The following is a 20,876-nucleotide window of genomic DNA, read 5'->3' on the forward strand; positions in this document are numbered from 1 at the left end:
TCCATTCTTATCTTGACCTGTTTTTGTCATTACAGACAGGCTCTTATCCTTGATAGAACCAAATGAGAGAGTCCTTTGTCAGCAGTGTAGGAAGTCAGTTTCCTGAAAGCCTTTATTTTTAGGAAAGTTTTACAGACACCGATTACTAAGTGCTTTGGGCATTCTCAGAGATACTGGGCTTTGAGCATTGGGTCTCTGGGGAGAAATGTCATTAGAATATCTGACACTGACTTGTCTCACCTGTTTCCCTGCTTTGACTCAGACCCTGGAGCTAATGAGCATCTCCTTCTGAACTAATGGGTAACCAAAATTGGATGCAGATGGGTCCCACCCTTCCTGGATCAGCTCAATTCTGATCTAAGTGAGTTGGGAGATGAAGGTATCAGCTTCCCACATCATTATATCAGCATTAACGTCTACTTCTACAGGTGCAGGATCCCTCTCAGCTGCACCCTAGAGACAAAGTCAGCTTATGAAACACACAAAGTGAGAAATGGTCAATGGGTATAGCAGGAAGCCTGGGCACCACAGACACAGAGGCAGGTGGGGAAGCCCAAGAGCTGCAGTGTGCACATGTCGGGTGTCATCCACAGACAGGAAGTTGAATTTCAGCAGCATTACTTGATGTGCATTGGAGTCTTCACTGCCCCTGTACCTCTGGGGTTCTGTGGCCTGTTGTGAAGTCCTGCAATGCAGCAACTCATGTGGCCGTGGCAGGAGGGGCACACCCTGGAAGCTGGGTGTGTGTCCATCCACTCAGTGATTGGTGCTGATCTAAAGACTGTTTTTTGGACCATTTTTTCCTTCTTGTGAAGGAAAGCAAGAGATGTGAAACAAACGAGGGTGTGAGATTTCCACTTGCACTTCACAGAAATATGCTTTTTCAGGGGAGGGAAATGATAGAAGTTCAAGGAGAGATGCAGCTACACTGGGCTTTTCTCAATCCTGAAGTACTTTATGCTCCCAGGAGGCACTGGTGTCTTTGTAACCACAGGGTTTTTGTTCCACACCCCAGGAAGAAACTTGACCCTCTGATAAAACCGCAGGAGCCTTCCGGAATGGCCTCACTGTTTCATTCCTGGAATGGTCAGATTCTGTATCTAGGTAGGAGGAAAAACATCAAGAAAGAGAGGCGTGTGTCCACTTTTTGTTTGAAATTTCTCAAAACCAAGGAAGGTTACATTGCTTGGGGGAATGACATCTCCCTGCAGTGCCATTTCCCTGTGTTCTAACTGGTTGGTCTTCAGGGCTAGGAAATGATCCAAGCTTCCACAAAACCAGCTGTTGTGTATTTTCTTTTAAACAGAAATGGGTTTCAAAGGCCCCATAGAGTGTGAGGCCTTGAGCATAGCGTTGGCATTGGATAATAAACTGGGCCAGCTCCATCCCCTGCCCCTCAGAGCTGTCCTTTAGCAAGCATTAGAATCACATGAAAGAGTTGGTAAAACAGATTGCTGGGCTCCATCTCAGGGGCCCTGAGTCTCCAGGTCTGGCATGGTGGGGAATTTGTGTTTTTAACAGATTCATAGGTGATGCTGATGCTGCTGATCTGGGGACCACACTTTGAGAACCATTGTGACCCAAGGCACTCATTGACCTCTGAGGGTGTGTTGAGTCAGGCAGATCCTATTCCTGAGGTGGGGGCTATGAGTGTTATCGGTTGGTGGCGATCACCTCTCACTGGAGGAACCTGCAGTTTGGAAGCAGTGGTTCTCTGGAGATGCTGGAGGGAGTCCTAGCTCCACCCCTGATCCCAAGGGCCTTCCCTTTGGTTCTCTCACAGGCAACCAGGGATGTGGCACTTTGGGTAGCTGAAAAGGGCTATCATTGCCTCCTTCCATCCCATTCCACTTTCTTCTGTTGCTGAAAGCCTCGGAATCATGCCTTTCTCCTGTGCCTCTTTCATTGGCCTCAAGATAATGTCCCAACTCTCCTGAAATAACTGTAGGGACTTTTGTCATCTAAAACACTCCAGTGGACATCAACCCTTTCTTGTGACTCACTCTGCTCTTGCTTCAGGGCATCTCATTTTGCTGTTTCTCCTGCTTGCATGCTCTTTGCTTCTCCAGTATGGTCAACTCCAGCTTGTCGTTCAGAGCTCAGCTTAGCCCTCACATGCTCTGGAGAGTTTCTTTTATTCCCCACCCTAGAATTAGCTGTTACCTCTGCAGAGGTTCACATTTCACCTTGTATTTCCCTGGCCTTCGCTCCTGTCATCTGCATCAAGATCAGGGTTGCTGCCTGTTTACTTTTCTTTGTGGACTGTAAGCTTCCTGAGGGCAGGGAACCCAACACGTTAATTTGTGAGCCTCCAGGCATATAGAAGATGCCTGGCATATAGAAGACCTTCTTAATCCTTCTGTGAAGTAGGTACTGCAGCATAGGAAATGGAGGCATGGTAGGTTGTGTACCTGGCTTATGGTTGTCCTGTCACTGAGTCAAACCCAGGATTCTCACCTAAGTCTGTTTGCTCCAACCCCTTGGCCAGGTGTCACTGGCTAAATTTTCTGCTCTGAGGCTGAAGAGCCCTAACTATGGTCTGCATTAGAAGATAGGCTTCTCCAAATTAACAGATGTGGCCTTTTCCTGTTGTTTTTCAGGTCAACTGGCAAGCTGACCCTTGAGTTCACAGCTGGCCTGTACCTTCTGCATTTCTTTAAGAAGCTCCTCAAACAGGTAAGGGGTTGTTTCCAGGGTTCACTTATACCTTGGTGACTTGTCCCAGAAGGGTATGAAAATGCACTCTGATGATCACCCAAAGCTCTCATTCATGAGAAGAAGTCCTTGAATGTAAGTATCATTTCCTCTATGGAAGGAGAATGGTCTTCTGCCCCTGTTATGGGTTACTGGAGATGCTTAACTGGCCGTCCTCCCAGGTGCTGGAGACCTTCGCATCACCCAGCACTCATTTTTTCTTCTCTCTACCTGGACTAGTGCTTCAGAATTTCTTGAGCTGGGTGTGGCACACACCTGCAATCCCAGTGGCTTGGGAGCCTGGGGCAGGAGGATAACGAATTCAAGACTAACCTCAGTAACTTAGCAAGGCCCTCAGCAACTCAGTGAGACCCTGTCTCTAAATAAAATATAAGAAAGGGCTGGGGATGTAACTGAGTGGTTAAGTGCCCCTGGGTTCAATCCATAGTACCAAAAAAACAAACAAACAAGCAAAAAAACAAAAACAGACAAAAGTTTACCTATTATTTATCAGATCATTTGAATGAGAAACTCTTTGGAGTTTAGTCTTTTTCCAGCTGTTTGCTGAACAAATTGCTGTTTTGTTTCTCTATGCCCACACAATACAATGCTCCTATCATGGTGAACTTTGCTTACTTATTTGTGCATACCTTTTGCCTTTAGTCTGTGAGTTCTCTTGCTACCATCGCCCACCTATTGAGATTCCTGACTTGGAACAAATTTTCAATAAATGAATGTTCACCTGAGAAAAAAACTGCCCTAGTCAACTGAACTAAGGTGTAGCCCCCTCCCCCCACAGAGAATATCATAATGTGATTCTAAACCAATTAAGTGATTTATAGAGTGCATTCTGGATTAATTACCTGTTTGCTTACATTACCACACATATATATTGAAAATTTACCATAATATAGTTAAATTAATAGGAATTTAGATTTTTATCCCTATTGAAAAGTATGAAAAGTCAGAATTTTTTATTTCATTATGTTCCTCCTGAATAGTGTAAGTGATGCTAGGGGAAACAGTGATGAATAAATGACAGTCTGTGGCCCTATGCAACCAACCCTCTTGGCTGCTCTCAGAGAGACAACCTTGTTAACCAGACCCTGGGAGTCCCAGCATCCCAGCCATTGGCATGCGACCACTATAGGATTGTGCATGTATCTAAATGCATAGGTAGTTAGAAAGGAAACAACTGACTCTCCCAATTTGGAAACCTAAAGGAAATAAAAATGTTTCTCAGTGACTTGTGCACTTGCTTGAAACATAGTCTGGATTTAAAAAATTTTAATGAAAAGCTTTAGATAGGTACATTTCATTTTCTCTGTACTTAGTAGGAGGGAGACACTGACTGGCTTGAGGGGACAGAGCCTTATCCTGTGAGTTGGGAGTAGAAACTCCCACTGCGGTGTTTCACCTGAATGTTGAAGCCAGAACAGGACCTGGGTTGTTTCAGAAGTTGGTGGATGATTGAATTCATTGAAACCCGGGCTGCTACTTAAATCTAACCAAAGACTGCTTTTCAAAGGAGAGCATGGCCTTGAGGTTTTGCTCCTGCCTCCTGTCTTTTCATTCTGCTTGTATAGTAGCCTGACTCATTGTTCAGCCTTTCCAGTTGCTTTTTGGGCATGTGCTGCACTGAAACAAAGAGAAAGAAGTTGTCTTCTCATTTCTGTGTGTGCTTTCCACAACCTGATAGAGGTACCTGGCCAACAAATGCATGTTAAAGCCGTTATAGATCCATGGTTCTCTCTCTGGTGCTGAGTCCTAGCTGCACAGCCACCTGAAAGAGAATTTTGTGAAAGACAAGGCAGTAACAGAAATTTGACTCCCAGCTGTCTTCATGGTCTTAAAATTTTCTAGAGTTTGAGTAGAATAAGGATATGAGATTTGCCCAGGAGTTTCTGGTCTTCATGGAATCAGTTGGTCTATCATACTTGGAAAGTAAGCTAACAAAAAATGAAATTAAAAGGCTCAGATGTTAAAATATATGAGTGGACTTTAGCCATCTTTGGAATTTGGGATATTCCTGAATATTTGTGTTGCACTATGCCTGAGGTGGCTGTGTGCAGAGCACTCGTGTCCGTTCTTCACCTTGCCCAGCATATGGGGAGTGCTTACCAATTCATAATGAGCCTCTAGGAGATGTCTGACTCTAGAGTACCTTGTGTTTTATAATATAGCTCCTACCAGATTTGAAAAAAGCACAAACAATGAGGTAAGTCAAGACCTTAGGTTATTGGGCTGGTCCCCATCCCACAGGTCTGTATTCAGGCATACTTCACAGAGGTGTCTAGCTTAATTTTGGCTACTCCACAACATCCTAATTAGAACACCTAGAAGGAATATAATTCCTCAGTTGCCTAGAGCTTCTGAACTTGGAATATGCTTTTTGGATGTGTATTATGGTGTTATTCTTTCTTTCAGTAAAATGTTTACACTTGCTAAAGATGGGCCTGTGTGTACTTCAGTCAAATTTGTAAATCAGAGTGTTTTTAATATAGCTGTTCTAGTATGTTGGCCTTGATCCAGAGACACTGTCTAGCCTGGACCCTTCATATTGCGAATAGGCTTTGGGAACAAGTGGAGCAGTGACAACTAGTGGATGCAGCAACTGGTCCACTGGCCGTGGACACAGTGTTATTATCATCCTGGGTTGTGACTGACGGTTTCTTTTATTGCTGAAATGCTGGGAACAGGTATCAGTGCTTAAATAAATAAACAGGCCCCAATCAGGATCAGGTTTTTGGTTTTTTTTGTTGTTGTCATTGTTGTTTCTGGGTGAAACCTTAATCATCAGCTATAGTTTCTTAAAGAGGAAGCAAAATTTCTAAAATAGCCTTTCAAGTTTCAGTGCAAAGCTGACTTATTTATTGACATCTCTGGGAAAACTTTGCTGTGTTCCATTTCCATATCTCAAATGATGCATAATTAAGGAACCATTTTTTACTTGAATCAGGTAACTTGTCAGCTATGATTTGTTGACTGGTTTATCTTATCCACTGTAGGAGTTCTGTTGTTGATTTGAAATATTTACAGGCTCTTTTTTTCTAGGAAAAGTTGATTTTTCAGTGAAATATCTTGGACTTTTGCTTTACAGGACTAGAGGTGTTGTTTTAATCACTTTCATGGTCTCTTTCAGTTAGGAAATGACTTCCCTGTTCCTTAGGGTCCTCTAAGGGTTATGGTCCTGAGTTTAAAGGAGGTTCTTTAGAAAGCTAGTTACTTTTCCTAGTAGACAAAGACAGGTGAAAAAATTTTCTTCTTCCATCTTTTTTAATGATAAATTACCTCCATTTTATGGTTCTTTCCCTGTAGCTCATTCTTACATTGAACCATTTCTGGAATTCTATTTTCTCAGGTTCCTTCTTCAGATCCAGTGAATTCTTGGTCTGCTTCCTTTAAGCCTTGCTCATGCTTAACGTTTCCCCCACTTGATTTGCTGTTGGGCAACTGTGGTGTCCACCTCTCCTGTATCTCTGTATCAAGTGAGAGACCCTCTTCCCTTTATGGCTGCAATCTGAAAAGAAAACAAACAGCTGAAGCTCCCATCGTGGCCCAGCAGGCTGGGGAAAATAGTTCTCATTCTCCTTATTCCTGGGTTCAAAGTGCATGCAACATTTTATGGGGGCGATCAGCCCTCCCAAGGTGCTGGCTTGAGTGGGCCTATGTTTTCAGCCTGGTGGACAATTAACCATGCTGACCTCCTCCTTTGCTTTGGCCTTTCTGGCTGAGTTGACGCTAATGCTCTGAGAAGGGGCTGCTGCTCCTTTGAGCAGAGCACCAGGCCAGGGTGGGGAAACATTTGATCTTGTTCAAAGTGTCTCTGAAGCATGAAGATTGAACTGATTGTGACCCCACCAGGGGAAGGAGAATCTCCCTCTGGAGAGCAGGCCAGGAGGAAGAAGCCCTTGGTTACTAATCCCATTGGTCTGTGGGTCTTCAGGGTCTCTTATCTGTTTAAAGGAGAGAGAATTGGGGTTGAAGGCAATAAAGAAGGCCTTAAATGAAAGGAGCAGGGGTCATTTTATCTAATTTTGTGGTTGTTACAGAGGAATAAAAGGCGATAATTTCATTAGCCCCCGTGAGATCTTTATTACAGTGATATGGCATTTTGGAAGGTGACTGTTTTCTTCCTGGCAAACCTAGAGTTAGGTTTCCATAGAGCCAGGGAAGGGTGGGGAGCCACAGTACCCTTTAAGGTCCTGTGGACCTTACGCTCCTGTCGTAAGTAGAAGGCTGGAAGCTGCAAGTCCCCATGTGTGACTGCCAGCTCCTCAGGCACAAGATGCTCAAACTGAACATGAATCCATCAGACAGGTGATCGAGTCTAGAGCTGGGATGTTTTGCCTCTGAGGAAAGCTCATCTGTCCTCTGTTGCTGACTTGATTTGTTTGAGGTGTGACAGTCATCCTGCATGTTCCCTAGAGCCGAGTGTTTTTCAAATCCTTCAGCCACGTGGTGGAGAATTAGCAGAGGAGGGAGAGCGGTGCCTTCTGTTTGCTGAGTTCAGTGCTGTTCACAGTGTAGGATTGTACCTATTGCTTTTTAAAAGCCCTGCTTGTAAGCAGGTATTCCGATCCGTGTTTATAGAGAAGGTAGTGAGGCAAAGAGAGCTCATGTGATTTGCCCGAAATCTCCCTGTAGGGAAGTGGGATCTGAATTCTGTCCCTGGACTCATGACATTTATTGAAGCTTTCTGTGTCATCATTAGAAAAAAACAGGAGCAGGAGGAGGCAAGGGAGGAAGAAGAGGAGGAGGATGCTAAATTTTTTCCGAGATGGGAAGGTGGTGGTGAGTGGACAGTTCTGTGTACCAGCCACCAGCTGGCACCATTCCCCAAGGCAGCTTGATTTCTTTATGAAGAGGGGCGGAGTGACCAGGGTAAGGAGAGAGGGGACGGAGGGGATTGGCAAGGGGAGAGGGGAGCTGTCAGCATGACTGACAGTCCTAAGCAGAGTGATGACCAATTTCTTGAGTGCCTGTGATCAGGAGGGAGGGAGGCACCCACTGCCACCTCCCTCCATTCACATTCTCACCGTCTGATTGCTTTCTTGTCTTTAGCATGTCCTCCTCTACTCTGTAAATTTCTGCTTAATATTTGTGGACTTTGCTCTGAAAAAAAGAGAACTTCTGTTGAGATGTGACAATAAAAACTTTATTAAGGATTAAAATGTTAAGTGTTCTCAATCACAGCTTAGGCTCATATAGTTTGTATAAAAATCTATTCCTCCCATTGATTCAGGAGATATTTCCTCCCTCTCAGTTGACAGTGGAGGCTGTAGACACCTCCCTTTCTGGTGGGCATGGTGCTCTTGGGAACTTCCAGAAGGCGAGAAATTGGCCAATTGTTTTCCTGAAATGTTGTGAGGGCAAGGGGTGGAGAGGGCAGATCTTCACTTGTTTCACTAATGCTTCCCCATGTCCTGAGGAAGACTCTTTGCCCTGTGGTCCCTGGAGGCAAGAGTCCTCTTGCTTTGGCCCTGTGTGGTTCCTTTCCTTCAGGGCTGTGGCTAATCAGAAGTTGGCTGTACTTCAGTGCCTCTTAAAAGCTTTTCTCTCTGGCTGTGTTCAGGAAGTTGAAGTGCAGTGTCAGAAATGATGTGAGTTGATGAAGAAGAAATAAACAAACCCAGGCAACACGTGAGGAAGGCTTGGCAGCCCTGCTGCTGTTTTTCTGTAGTTTTGATCTGAAGGAACCAGATTTCCTCCATGTGGAAGGTTCCTGTGCCAAGAGGCCTGAGATGTACATGCCAGTTGGTCTTCCAGATTAGGGCACCACTTAGCCTAATCAACTCTGGGATGAAAACATGTAGTTTATGATTGGCAGAATGGAGATAAGTCACATGGCTACAGCCAGAGCTGTATGAATGTGCAGTTAAAATAGCATCTGTTCAGGGGAGCAGAACATTTCACCATGGTTTAGTCCTCTCTGGGCATCAGTGCAGAGTGGAGAAGAGGAGAGCTGGAAGAGACTTTGTAGAGCTTCTTGTCTAAGCTCTTTATTTCAGTCTGAAATACTGAATGTCTTGCAAGAAGCCCTGTGAGGTTAGGGGCCCTGGTCTGTCTTAGTTACTCTCCTTTATATCTCTGGTCCCTGGCATGTGTTAGGTGCTTAACATGTGTTTGTTAAGTGAATGAATGCTGCAAAGGAAAATACCACTTCTGGCTCCCAAGCCAGTGCTCTGAGACATATATAGACTGCAGAGTCAGTAAGAAGTGGTTTTTTATGTAGTCGAGATTTTCTTGAGATTATATATAGTTTAGAAAATGGAACTGTACAAGATCAAACTGGTTTGTTCAGGTTGGTGGTGAGTTTGAGGGAAAGGCAGACCTACTCAGGCTTATGGGGGTGGGTGGCCACATTGCTCTGCACTGGGGACCCCTTTCACATTGGGTTCCATGTGGGCAGTGCCCTGGGGATGTGGGTGCCTCTGACTCCCTGGAGGAATCAGGACAACTGTGGAACACGTGGGCTGAAGCTAGCCCTCTCCCGAAGCGCACCTTTCTCTGTGGCCAGTGGGCTCCTTTTTAGATGGATGTGCCTCTTGGTGCTCATCTGTCTCACTGTCTGTATAGATGTGTGTACAGAGAACACTGTAGGTGTGACTGCGAGGTCCGGGTGTTTGAGACTGGCAACAGGAGGAGGGCTACGTTAGAAAACAGGGTAGAAACAGGGTAGCCACTGCTCTCCAATCCCATTTTGAGAATTGCAGTCCAGTCCTGCTGTTGTGGGTCATAACCAAGGAAGCCAGGTCTTGCAATAGTCTGTGCTTAGAAACCCACAGTGGGAAACCTGTTGTGGTCAGAGGCCACACCGCTGCTTTTAGGCTGGTCGCTTAAAGCCTTGCTGTTTGTTTACCTCCCTTATTTAACTTCCTGGTTAATTCACAAACAAAAAAGAGATTTATGATGACAGTTTAAGGAAGTTTTAAAATTTAGAATAATTATAGGAGATTAAATTCAGGATTAAAGGTTGCCAAAGGGAATTCGTAATCAAAGTTTTTTTAAATTCACAAAATGCTGACCTGAGGAGACGTCGTTGTTTGCTATTTAGTAGGTTTTGTCCACCTACTCTGGTCTGCCCTCCAGACCAGACTTCTGGCTGAGAATGTGTCTCTTTAAATGGACCTTCAGGCTTCACCACTTGTCTGTGATGTTTTGGGGAGACAGTAGTTCCTGTTGGCACTGCTATAGTTTGCATCTGGAATGTCCCCCAAAGGCCTATGTATTAAAGGCATGGTCCCCAGCCCATGGCATTATTGGAAGGTGGTAGAACCCTTGAGAGGTGGGGCTCTTTGTGGGGGTGTCCTCAAAGGGGCTAGTCCCTTTCTATTTCTATTTCTGGTCTTGCCTGTGAGGTTAGTGATTTTCTTTGTCACATGCTCCTGCCATGATGTACTGCTTTGCTAAAAGCAACAGAATCAACCAACCATGAACCAAAGCCTCTAAAACCGTGAACCAAAATAAACCTTTAGGGGTCCAGGGGAGTAGTTCAGTGGTGGGGTGCTTGTACAAAGCCCTGGGTTAAATCTCTAGAGCTGCAAACAAAACAAGATAACCTTTCCTCTCTTTAAGCTGCTTTCACTCAGTTATTTGTTACAGTACAAAAAGCAAACTAACACAAGTAACCATTTTCATGGGGGATTTCTGTGCCACCTCTGGAGGGGTGAGGGAACATGGTTTCTTCTGGAAACGCCTTTCATTATTTGCCTGACTTCTACTATTATCTTTATATAAGCTCTTCTTTCTCCCTAGGAAATGTATAGCAGACAGCCCATCTCCTGGTGGGGTAGAAGACCAGCTATAGTCAAACACTGATTGAAGGCTATAGAAAGAACCAGTTGGGTTCTGCTTTTGCTCTGTATTAAAGATCACAAGGCTTATTGATGTAAAGCTGGCAGGCTTTCTGCAGGCCAGAGGTCAATCTGAGCAGGTCTCCATAGCAGCAAAAAGAGTTATTACTGTTGTCTGGGTTATTAGAACTTGAACAAAAAGAGCAAACTTAAATTTGCTCAGTGGCAAGTACTTTGTTTTTTTGTTGAGAGGCTTTGAGAAGTGATTTTGTGGCAGTGTTCTTGTAGTCTGGAGTTCTCACAGTGGCTGTTATTGACTCGGAGATAGTTATGTGTGAGTTGGTCCCGTTGTGTGGTGCTAGCAGAATGCTTGGGAAGTGAATAGTAAATATGTACTTGATCCCTTAATATCCTATGTGAAAAACCCTATAAATTAGAAAGAAATTAAGAATACATATATGCTGATTAACATAACTTACTTGGAATATGTAGTCTCATTCATTCATTTATGTGTGGGGATTCTTCTCTTCAGGATCCTTCAAAGTACAAACAAAATAGAGGCGGAAGTACCCAGTTACCCTAGATGTGAACCTTGAGCTTTTATGGAAGGTATGTTAGAACCCTGTAGTGGAAAACTCTTTTGGTATTGCCTGCAGATGAAAGCACACCTTTTTCTTATTTATTTGCTTATTTTATTGTGACATAGTTTTAATACAGCTGTGTTCTCTCTTTCTCTCTCTCTCTAAAGCACTATAACCATAGTGACAGGAAAAAGTTAATGGAGAGTGATAGTGCTTATGTTTACAAATTAAAATGCTGAAATGTCTTGGAATTCTGAATTCGTAGAATTTCAATTCACTAAGAACTAATGTTGTTAGATGATTGGCTTATATCCATGGTTTTCTTTTTGCAAGTGAAGTAGTATGCGTGTACTCCTTAATTACACCCAAAATAAGATATAAATCACTTAAGTACTGTTTTCTGTAGAGTAGGAGTGAAAGAATCAAAGTTTGTGGCTATTTTGCAAGAATTAGCTCCTGGTTTTACAACAGAAATCTGAGAAGTCTTTGATCTTTTCTTCCACTTGGATATTCTATATTTTCTCTAGATTTCCTCCCTTACTATGTATACTCTTTTCCTACAATTAGGATAAAATCCTTGATCACCACCCCCATTTCATCACCCCTCTTGTAAGACTAGACTCTTGGGGTCTTAATGAAGGGACCAAATTCTTCCCCCAGCCACACCACCCTCAAAGAGCCTTAGTCTGTATCCTCTAGTCCTTTCTGGAGCCTAGCTATAGCTCACAGGCAGCTCAGCTCAGCCTGAATCTAAAGACCATGCATTTTATGCATCCTGAAAATATTAATGATGACATACACAGGATTAGATTTTGTTTGGTGATTATGCAGCCTCTTAACAATTTTTACCAACTGAGAAACAATGGCGAGCCCATCTCAGACTCTTTGGAGAGAGAGAGAATGCTTGGGAAATAGCTTTTCCCTGCTCCATTTTGCTCAGTGAAGATGAAATGAACTCTGGGCTGGATATGTGGAGGGGGGATCCAGTCTTGAGAGTTGGGCAGGCCTGGGCTCTGAACTCTGCTCCCCACTCATAGGCTTATGACATAGGCAAGAGGACTTGATCTCCTCATCTGTAAAACGGGGATAATCATGTCTATTCTATTTATTTAGCTAGGAGGACTAAATGGGGTAACCTTTATAAGGCCTATTTCTACCTGGAATTTAGATGGTGGTAAGCAAATCTGCTTTGAGTAGTCTGGTATCTCCTTCAAGCTTCTCCCTAATAGTTTCTCCGCGGCTGTCTGAGGTGCTCAGAGTTTTGTAGCTGAAGTTGTTTTCAGGCATGTGGCATGTATTGCTTTTAAAAAGTGTCACTCTGTCCATGATGGAGCTTGCTGGTGAGTTTCTTGGTACCCTGTGCCTTGTGTTTACCCTTACTCTAGAGGAAACTGACGTTTACTGGTACTTCCTCTGCCTTGGGGATCAAGGGACTTCTAGAATGTGTATTTTGATGTGAGTTAAAATTAATAGTCATTTAACAAATTAAGTTAACACTCTGGTCGGATTTGTTAGACAGTATGTGTTTTTTTGGTGGAATACCTTCCTGGTGAGGGCCAGTCTTGGTGGTGATCTGCTTTGTGGAATAGTTAAGACCCTACTTTCTGAGCTAATATCTTAATTGGGAAGGGTGAGGCAAAGCCCCCATGTTGTGTAAAAAGTGTTTATGTTGTTTGTCCTGGGAGAATAGCAACATCTCACACACCATTAACAAGGCCTGGCCTGCCAACAGTCCTGTGTTACAGTGTGCAGCAACCTAGCAATGTAATTTATTTCCCTCAGGGAAATGTGGTTTTATGTGCCTTGTATCAGTGTCATTGAAACCTTGTTTTAAGAGCAAAATAGCAATTAATGTTTGGAAATAGGAAATAGCTTTACAAATTTGTGGTGGAAGAGACCCAATAAAAATGACTATCAGGAGTTCCCTGAAGGTGTATGTAAGAGTTTATAAATGGTGTTTTCTGTCCAGTAACTTGGCAACTTTTGATTTGTAAGTATTAACCAAACCATGACTGCCCAAACAGCTGGGTATGTGAGGGTATTACTGCAAGGAAGAAAGTAACTGCATGGATACACAGAGGCAGGCATCTGTGTCATCTCAGGGACAGGTGGCAGAGGTCGGGGGTGTGTTTGGCCAGAGGAGGCCATGTCTGTGTCATTGTTGCTATTGTTCTCCTGCTGGGAGATGACAGATGGAAGAGCCTGCACTGAAAGAGCAGCTATTAATCTGTAACTCTTGGTTTGCTTGCACCCATGCATAAACATTTCAGCTCATTATTTTAAGAAATAAAAGACCCCAGCATGTGGGAGCCAGTAAGTACTGAATTCTTAAAGTTGGTTCTTGTGTGTTTGTTTTTAGTATTACTGATGAGTCTGAGCCAACTTAAAGTGATTCTTAAAGATTGGGTTAAAAAATGGTTTCATGATGAGAATTATAGTTCCAGATTTTTTGTTGGAGAACTTTTTTTTTTTCTTGGTGGTAGTGGAATTTAACCCATTTGACTCTACCACAGAGCTGTATCTTCTCAGCCCTTTTATTTTTTTATTTGAGACAGGATCTCATTAAATTGCTGAGGATAGCCTCAAACTTTTGATCCTCCTGCTTCAGCCTCCTGAGTTGCTGGAATTATAGGCATGAGGTATTTCTGTGGAGCTGCAGCATATGTATATGTAACTCATAGCAACCAAACTATATGTGCATAGTTCAAAAGCAGTAAGAGAAATAACAAAATAAGGTGGAACTGCTTAGCAGTCAGCTCAATGAGAGTGTGCCTTAGAGCAGGATTTCTCTACCTTGGCACTATTGACATTTTTCAGTGGATAATTCTTTGTTGTGGGTGTTGTCCAGTGTATTATAGGATGTTTAGCAGCATCCTAAGTGGATGCCAATAGAATCTTTCTCCTTCAGTTGGGACACTGAAGGGTGTCTCCAGACATTGCCATGTAAGCATGCCCTGGGTAGGGGAGGGGGCATAACTGTCCGGGTTGAGAACCTCTGCCCTGGTGCTGCAGGGATATGAGATGCTTTTCAGTCTGTTACTCCCTTTGATGATCTTCGTTTGAGGTTTTCTTTGTAGACTCTAAATGACAGCTGTAAGCCAATTCAGAGCATTAGAGATTTATTCCTCAAGGAGTACAATCTCAGTGAATCTCTCCTAGAAGTTTGTAAAGTCTACAGTCATATAAAGAAAAGTGTTTGGTCCATTGACACAAATCTTGACCCTGTCAGTTCAGAATTTCTCGGTATTAATGGGCTTATGACTGATATCTAAACTGCGAGTCAGTTTAATACCACTGTGCTGCATCCCTGCTGCTTTTGATCAGTCTTCTGGGGCCAGCGGTCCAGTCATTCTGGCTCCTTTTCAGGCCATTCTGAATCTATTCACTACCAGGCCCAGTGTAGATTACATTTATCAGACTGTTTGAATTTTTTTTGTAATGTAGTATGATAGAAGGGATTCTGGATTTTAAAATAAAATATCTGTCTTTGATTCTGGGTGGGCTTGTCAACACGCTTGAGTGTAACTAAAGTGTGCCACGTCACTTCTGGGGCTGGCTTATGGAAGGACACACAGTTTCTGCTCTGTTCGCTGGGATACTGCTCTTCTAGCCTGGAGCTGCTCTTTAAGAAGGCTGTTGTGGCAGGAGAGTCCCTATGCCAGTGGGTAGTCTCAGCTGAAACCAGTCTTTCAGACATCTCTACGTGTGAATGGAGCCATCTTGGATCCTGGAGACTAAACATCCACCAGCTTAATACCAGCCGTGGCCTCTGCCATTGCCACAGGGAACTCAAATTCCTGACTCATAAGTGTAAGTCACTATTAAAAATTGTTTCCCTAGGGGAAAAAAATCAGTCTCTTCATCTGTATTCTACCTGAAAAATGTATCCTAGAAGCTTCTTGAGATGTAGTTTGTTATTCTGGAGATTTTTAAAAGAGTGATCATGATCATACATAAGTTCTGCCCACTTTGTTGACTTTGATGCTTTTTTGGTATAGTCTATACAAATATTGCCAAATGTTTTAATTACAATAAATATGCCTAACAGCAACTGTTGAACAACAATAATGAAAACGATGTTGCTCTGGTTTCATCTGGATATGAGAGTCAGAGCTCTGTCTTATCCCATTTTATTGCTCTCATGTCCAAGACAACTCTGGATCCTCCCTGAAGTTCACAGTTTGAATTTTGAGATTATTCTTACAAGGAGAGATCAGTTTTTCCTAAATTCAGGTCTGGGGTTTGTATGCACTGTAAATGATGTGTCTAAAAGATGATAAAATTGGCACCTGTGCATGCAGAGAGGCATGCCCACGTGCCTACTAGCAGAATGATCTGTCCCCTTGGGCTGAGCCACTGGAAGGAGAATCATTATTTAAATGTGTCTTTTTCTTACAAGGGTACTAAGAGCTTCCATATAAATATGAAGTTACTGGAACTTTTAAGAAACCCTAGCAATGGCACAGTAGTCATTATAGGGAGGGACTGTGACACTTCAGATCTTGAGGCTATGTAATGAGCGCTTCTGGAAATAGGGACTAATAGGGAAAGTCAGGATTAATAGCCCACATGCAAGGTTCTCCTTAATTGGGGCAGGTGGGCTGATAAGCTGTCTTTTAGCAGGTTGGTGCCAAAATACAAAGAAGTCCAGTTTGTTAGAGGTGTGACTCTGAATGCTCACGTCAATGGTATGAGTCAGACCAACATCAGGAATGATGGTAGATGTTCCTAACAAAGGCTACGAAGGACTACCAGTGGAAACACGTCCTTAGGGTTACTCTGAGGATCTCCCATGTCCTGAGTGCTTTATGTATCTTTTTCTTTCTTCTCTGAGTCAGTAAACAGGGTTTAGGAGAGATGAGCATCTATCTCATTTGCAAGGTTTTCTGAAATTTGGATGTGACTGCCTTGGAATTCTTACTAAAATCCACTTTATGACTTTGGGTTTTGTGTAAAATGCCCTCAGAGGCGGTCGATTGTTAGGGTAGTTACAAAGGGGAAAACCTGGGAAAAGAGATTTGGATTTGCCCATTGCACTCTGGGAATGAGGAGGAGAATAGAGGATGGAGAGGAGGAGGAGGAGAAGTAGCACTTCTGAAATGTTACCACCGCCCCCATAGTAGAGGGAAGTCAAAGACTCTTCTTCAACATACAGTGGAGAGTCTTGAACTTTGATTTATAAACTGTGACTAACTAAGATAAATCAAGCTGGTAGAGTCACATGGTTAGAAGCTCTGGCTTTGGAACACACTGTTGATTTGAAACCAGCTCTAACATTTACCAGCTGGGTGATCTTTGGAAAGTTACTTAAAGTCATTTTGTATCAGTTCCCTCATTGGTAAATTGGGTCTAATCATATCTCTTAGGTTCTTGTGAAGATTAAAAGGGTTAGAACACCACCTGGCTTGTTTTAAGTGTTTCTTTTTATAAATATTCTAAAGGATGCCAATGCTGTTTCCTGTCCCTACTCCTAAATCTGTTTTTTTTTTTTCTTTCTCAATGCATGAGCTATATTGATGCTCATAGTTTTATATTTGCGGAGCCATTAAGATCAAAATGGCAAAGTGATGCTATAATATTTATTTATTTTTAATTAAAAATCATAAATTTACATAGGGCAATGTTGTTTGATTCATTGTTATTTTTTTCCCTCCCCCCACCCCTCCCACCACTCTTTTCCCTTTATACAGTCCTTCCTTCCTCCAATCTTACCACTCTCCTTATCCCTAAACCTAACCCTAACCCTAACCCTAACGCTAACCCCTCCTACTCCTCATTATATGTCCTCATCTGCTTATCAGCGAGATCATTCGTCCTTTAGTTTTTTGAGATTGGCTTATCTCACTTAGCATGATATTCTCCAATTTCATCCATTTGCCTGCAAATGCCATAATTTTATCATTCTTCATGGCTGAGTAATATTCCATTGTGTGTGTATATATGTGTGTGTATATATATATATATGTATATATATATATATATATATATATATATATATATATGCCACAGTTCTTTATCCATTCATCAACTGAAGGGCATCTAGGTTGGTTCCACAATCTGGCTATGGTGAATTGAGCAGCTATGAACATTGATGTGGCTGTATCTCTGTAGTATGCTGATTTTAAGTCCTTTGGGTATAGGCCAAGGAGTGGGATAGCTGGGTCAAATGGTGGTTCCATTCCAAGCTTTCTGAGGAATCTCCATACTGCTCTCCAGAGTGGCTGCACTAATTTGCAACCCCACCAGCAATGTATGAATGTACCTTTTCCCCACATCCTCTCCAACACCTGTTGTTGCTTGTATTCTTGATAATCGCCATTCTAATTGGGGTGAGATGGAATCTTAGGGTGGTTTTGATTTGCATTCTCTTTTTTTTTGTTTTATTTATTTATTTGTTTTTTATTGTAAACAAATGGGATACATGTTTTTTCTGTTTGTACATGGAGTAACAGCATACCATTTGCATATTGATACATTTACATAGAGTAATGATGTTTGATTCATTCCGTTTTTTCCTTCCCCCCACCCCTCCCACCTCTCTTTTCCCTCTATATAGTCCCTCCTTCCTCCATTCTTGCCCCCCTCCCACCCCCCATTACGTGTCATCATCCGCTTATCAGTGAGATCATTCGTCTTTTGGATTTTTTAGATTGGCTTATCTCACTTAGCATGATATTCTCCAGTTTCATCCATTTACCTGCAAATGCCATAATTTTATCATTCTTTATGGCTGAGTAATATTCCATTGTATATATATACCACAGTTTCTTTATCCATTCATCAATTGAAGGACATCTAGGTTGGTTCCACAGTCTGGCTATTGTGAATTGAGCAGCTATGAACATTGATGTGGCTGTATCTCTGTAGTATGCTGATTTTAAGTCCTTTGGGTATAGGCCAAGGAGTGGGATAGCCGGGTCAAATGGTGGTTCCATTCCAAGTTTTCTAAGGAATCTCCACACTGCTTTCCAGAGTGGCTGCACTAATTTGCAGCCCCATCAGCAATGTATGAGTGTACCTTTCTCCCCACATCCTCGCCAACACCTGTTGTTGCTTGTATTCTTGATAATTGCCATTCTAATTGGGGTGAGATGGAATCTTAGGGTGGTTTTGATTTGCATTTCTCTTATTACTAGAGATGTTGAACATTTTTCCATATGTTTGTTGATTGCTTGTAGATCTTCTTCTGTGAAGTGTCTATTCATTTCCTGAGCCCATTTGTCGATTGGATTATTTGTATTCTTGATGTAGAGTTTTTTGAGTTCTTTATAGATTCTGGAGATTAGTGCTCTATCTAAAGTATGGTTGGCAAAGATTTTCTCCCACTCTGTAGGCTCTTTCTTCGCATTGCTGATAGTTTCCTGTGCTGAGAGAAAGCTTTTTAGTTTGAATCTATCCCAGTTATTGATTCTTGCTTTTATTTCTTGTGCTATGGGAGTCCTGTTGAGGAAGTCTGGTCCTAAGCCAACATGTTGAAGATCTGGACCTACTTTTTCTTCTATAATCTGCAGGGTCTCTGATCTGATTCTGAGGTCCTTAATCCATTTTGAGTTTAGTTTCGTGCATGGTGAGAGATATGGGTTTAGTTTCATTCTGTTGCATATGGATTTGCAATCCTCCCAGCACCATTTGTTGAAGAGGCTATCTTTTCTCCATTGCATATCTTTGGCCCCTTTGTCTAGTATGAGAAAATTGTATTTATTTGGGTTTGTGTCCGTGTCCTCTATTCTGTACCATTGATCTACCTTTCTATTTTGGTACCAATACCATGCCGTTTTTGTTACTATTGCTTTGTAGTAGAGTTGAAGATCTGGTATTGCAATACCCCCTGTTTCACTCTTCCTGCTAAGGATTGCTTTAGCTATTCTGGGTTTCTTATTCTTCCAGATGAATTTCATAATTGCTTGCTCTATTTCTGTAAGGTACGTCATTGGGATTTTAATTGGAATTGCATTGAAATTGTATAGCACTTTAGGTAGTATGGCCATTTTGATAATATTAATTCTTCCTGTCCAAGAACATGGGAAATCTTTCCATCTTCTAAGGTTTTCTTTAATTTCTTTCTTTAGTGTTCTGTAGTTCTCATTGTAGAGGTCTTTCACCTCTTTTGTGAGATTGATTCCCAAGTATCTTATTTTTTTCGATGCTATTGTGAATGGGGTAGTTTTCCTAATTTCTCTTTCTGAAGATTCATCACTTATGTACAAAAATGCGTTGGATTTATGAGCATTGATCTTGTAACCTGCTACTTTACTGAATTCACTTATGAATTCTAAGAGTTTTCTGGTGGAATTTCCAGGTTCCTCTAAATATATAATCATGTCATCAGCGAACAGGGATAGTTTGAGTTCTTCTTTTCCAATTCATATCCCTTTAATTTCTTTGGTTTGTCTAATTGCTCTGGCTAGAGTCTCAAGGACGATACTGAATAGAAGTGGTGAAAGAGGGCATCCCTGCCTTGTTCCAGTTTTTAGGGGGAATGCTTTCAGTTTTTCACCATTTAGAATGATATTAGCCATGGGCTTAGCATAAATGGCCTTTACAATGTTAAGGAATGTTCCCACTATCCCTATTTTTTCTAGTGTTTTGAGCATGAAGGGGCGCTGTATTTTATCAAATGCTTTTTCTGCATCTGTTGAAATAATCATGTGATTCTGGACTTTAAGTCTATTGATAGGGTGAATTACATTTATTGATTTCCTGATGTTGAACCAGCCTTGCATCCCTGGGATGAAACCCACTTGATCATGGTACACTATCTTTTTAATATGTTTTTGTATGCGATTTGCTAAAATTTTGTTGAGAATTTTTGCGTCGATGTTCATTAAGGATATTGGTCTGAAATTTTCTTTCCTTGATGAGTCTCTGTCTGGTTTAGGTATCAGGGTGATATTGGCTTCATAGAATGAGTTTGGGAGGGTTCCCTCCTCTTCTACTTTATGGAATACTTTGAGAAGTATTGGAATGAGCTCTTCTTTAGAGGTTTTGTAGAACTCCGCTGAGAACCCATCTGGTCCCGGACTTTTCTTTGTTGGTAGGCTTTTGATGACCTCTTCTATTTCTTTACTTGAAATTGGTCTATTTAAATTGTGTATGTCCTCCTCGTTCAGTTTAGGCAATTCGTATGTCTCTAGAAACCTGTTGATGTCTTCAAAATTTTCTATTTTGTTGGAGTATAGATTTTCAAAATAACTTCTAATTATTATTTGTATTTCAATCGTGTCTGTTGTGATATTTCCTTTTTCTTTTCGAATTTTAGTGATTTGGGTTTTCTCTCGTCTTGTCTTTGTTAGTGTGGCTAAAGGTTTATCAATTTTGTTTATTTTTTCCAAGAACCAATTATTTATTTTGTCAATTTTTTGTATTGTTTCTTTTGTTTCAATTTTGTTGATTTCAGCTCTGAGTTTAACTGTTTCCTGTCTTCTACTACTTTTGGTGTTTGTCTGTTCTTCTTTTTCTAGGGCTTTGAGCTGTAGTGTTAGGTCGTTTATTTGTTGAGTTTTACCTCTTTTATTAAATGCGCTCCATGAAATAATTTTTTCTCTAAGTACTGCTTTCATAGTGTCCCAGAGATTTTGATATGATGTTTCTTTGTTCTCATTTATCTCTAAGAATTTTTTAATTTCCTTCCTAATATCTTCTGTTATCCATTCATCATATAATAGCATATTGTTTAATCTCCAGGTGTTGGAATAGTTTCTGTGTTTTACTCTTTCATTTATTTCTAACTTCAATCCATTATGATCTGATAGAATTCAAGGTAGTGTCTCTATCTTCTTGTATTTGCTAACAGTAGCTTTGTGGC

At 41.7% G+C, this 20,876-nt stretch overlaps 1 protein-coding gene across 7 annotated transcripts in view; it reads left to right on the forward strand.

Annotated features, from left to right (window-relative positions):
* LHFPL2 (LHFPL tetraspan subfamily member 2) overlaps positions 1–20,876 on the forward strand; it is a 157,797-nt gene that overhangs the window by 11,358 nt on the left and 125,563 nt on the right. For all 7 annotated transcript variants that reach the window (XM_079143594.1, XM_079143593.1, XM_079143591.1 and 4 more), the window contains exon 2: positions 2,601–2,676. The gene's annotated coding sequence lies outside the window, so the exon portion shown is untranslated. The remainder of the gene's footprint in view (positions 1–2,600; positions 2,677–20,876) is intronic.

This window comes from Sciurus vulgaris, assembly GCF_902686455.1.
Source record: "Sciurus vulgaris genome assembly, chromosome: 6".
In the NCBI taxonomy this organism is placed as follows: domain Eukaryota; kingdom Metazoa; phylum Chordata; class Mammalia; order Rodentia; family Sciuridae; genus Sciurus; species Sciurus vulgaris.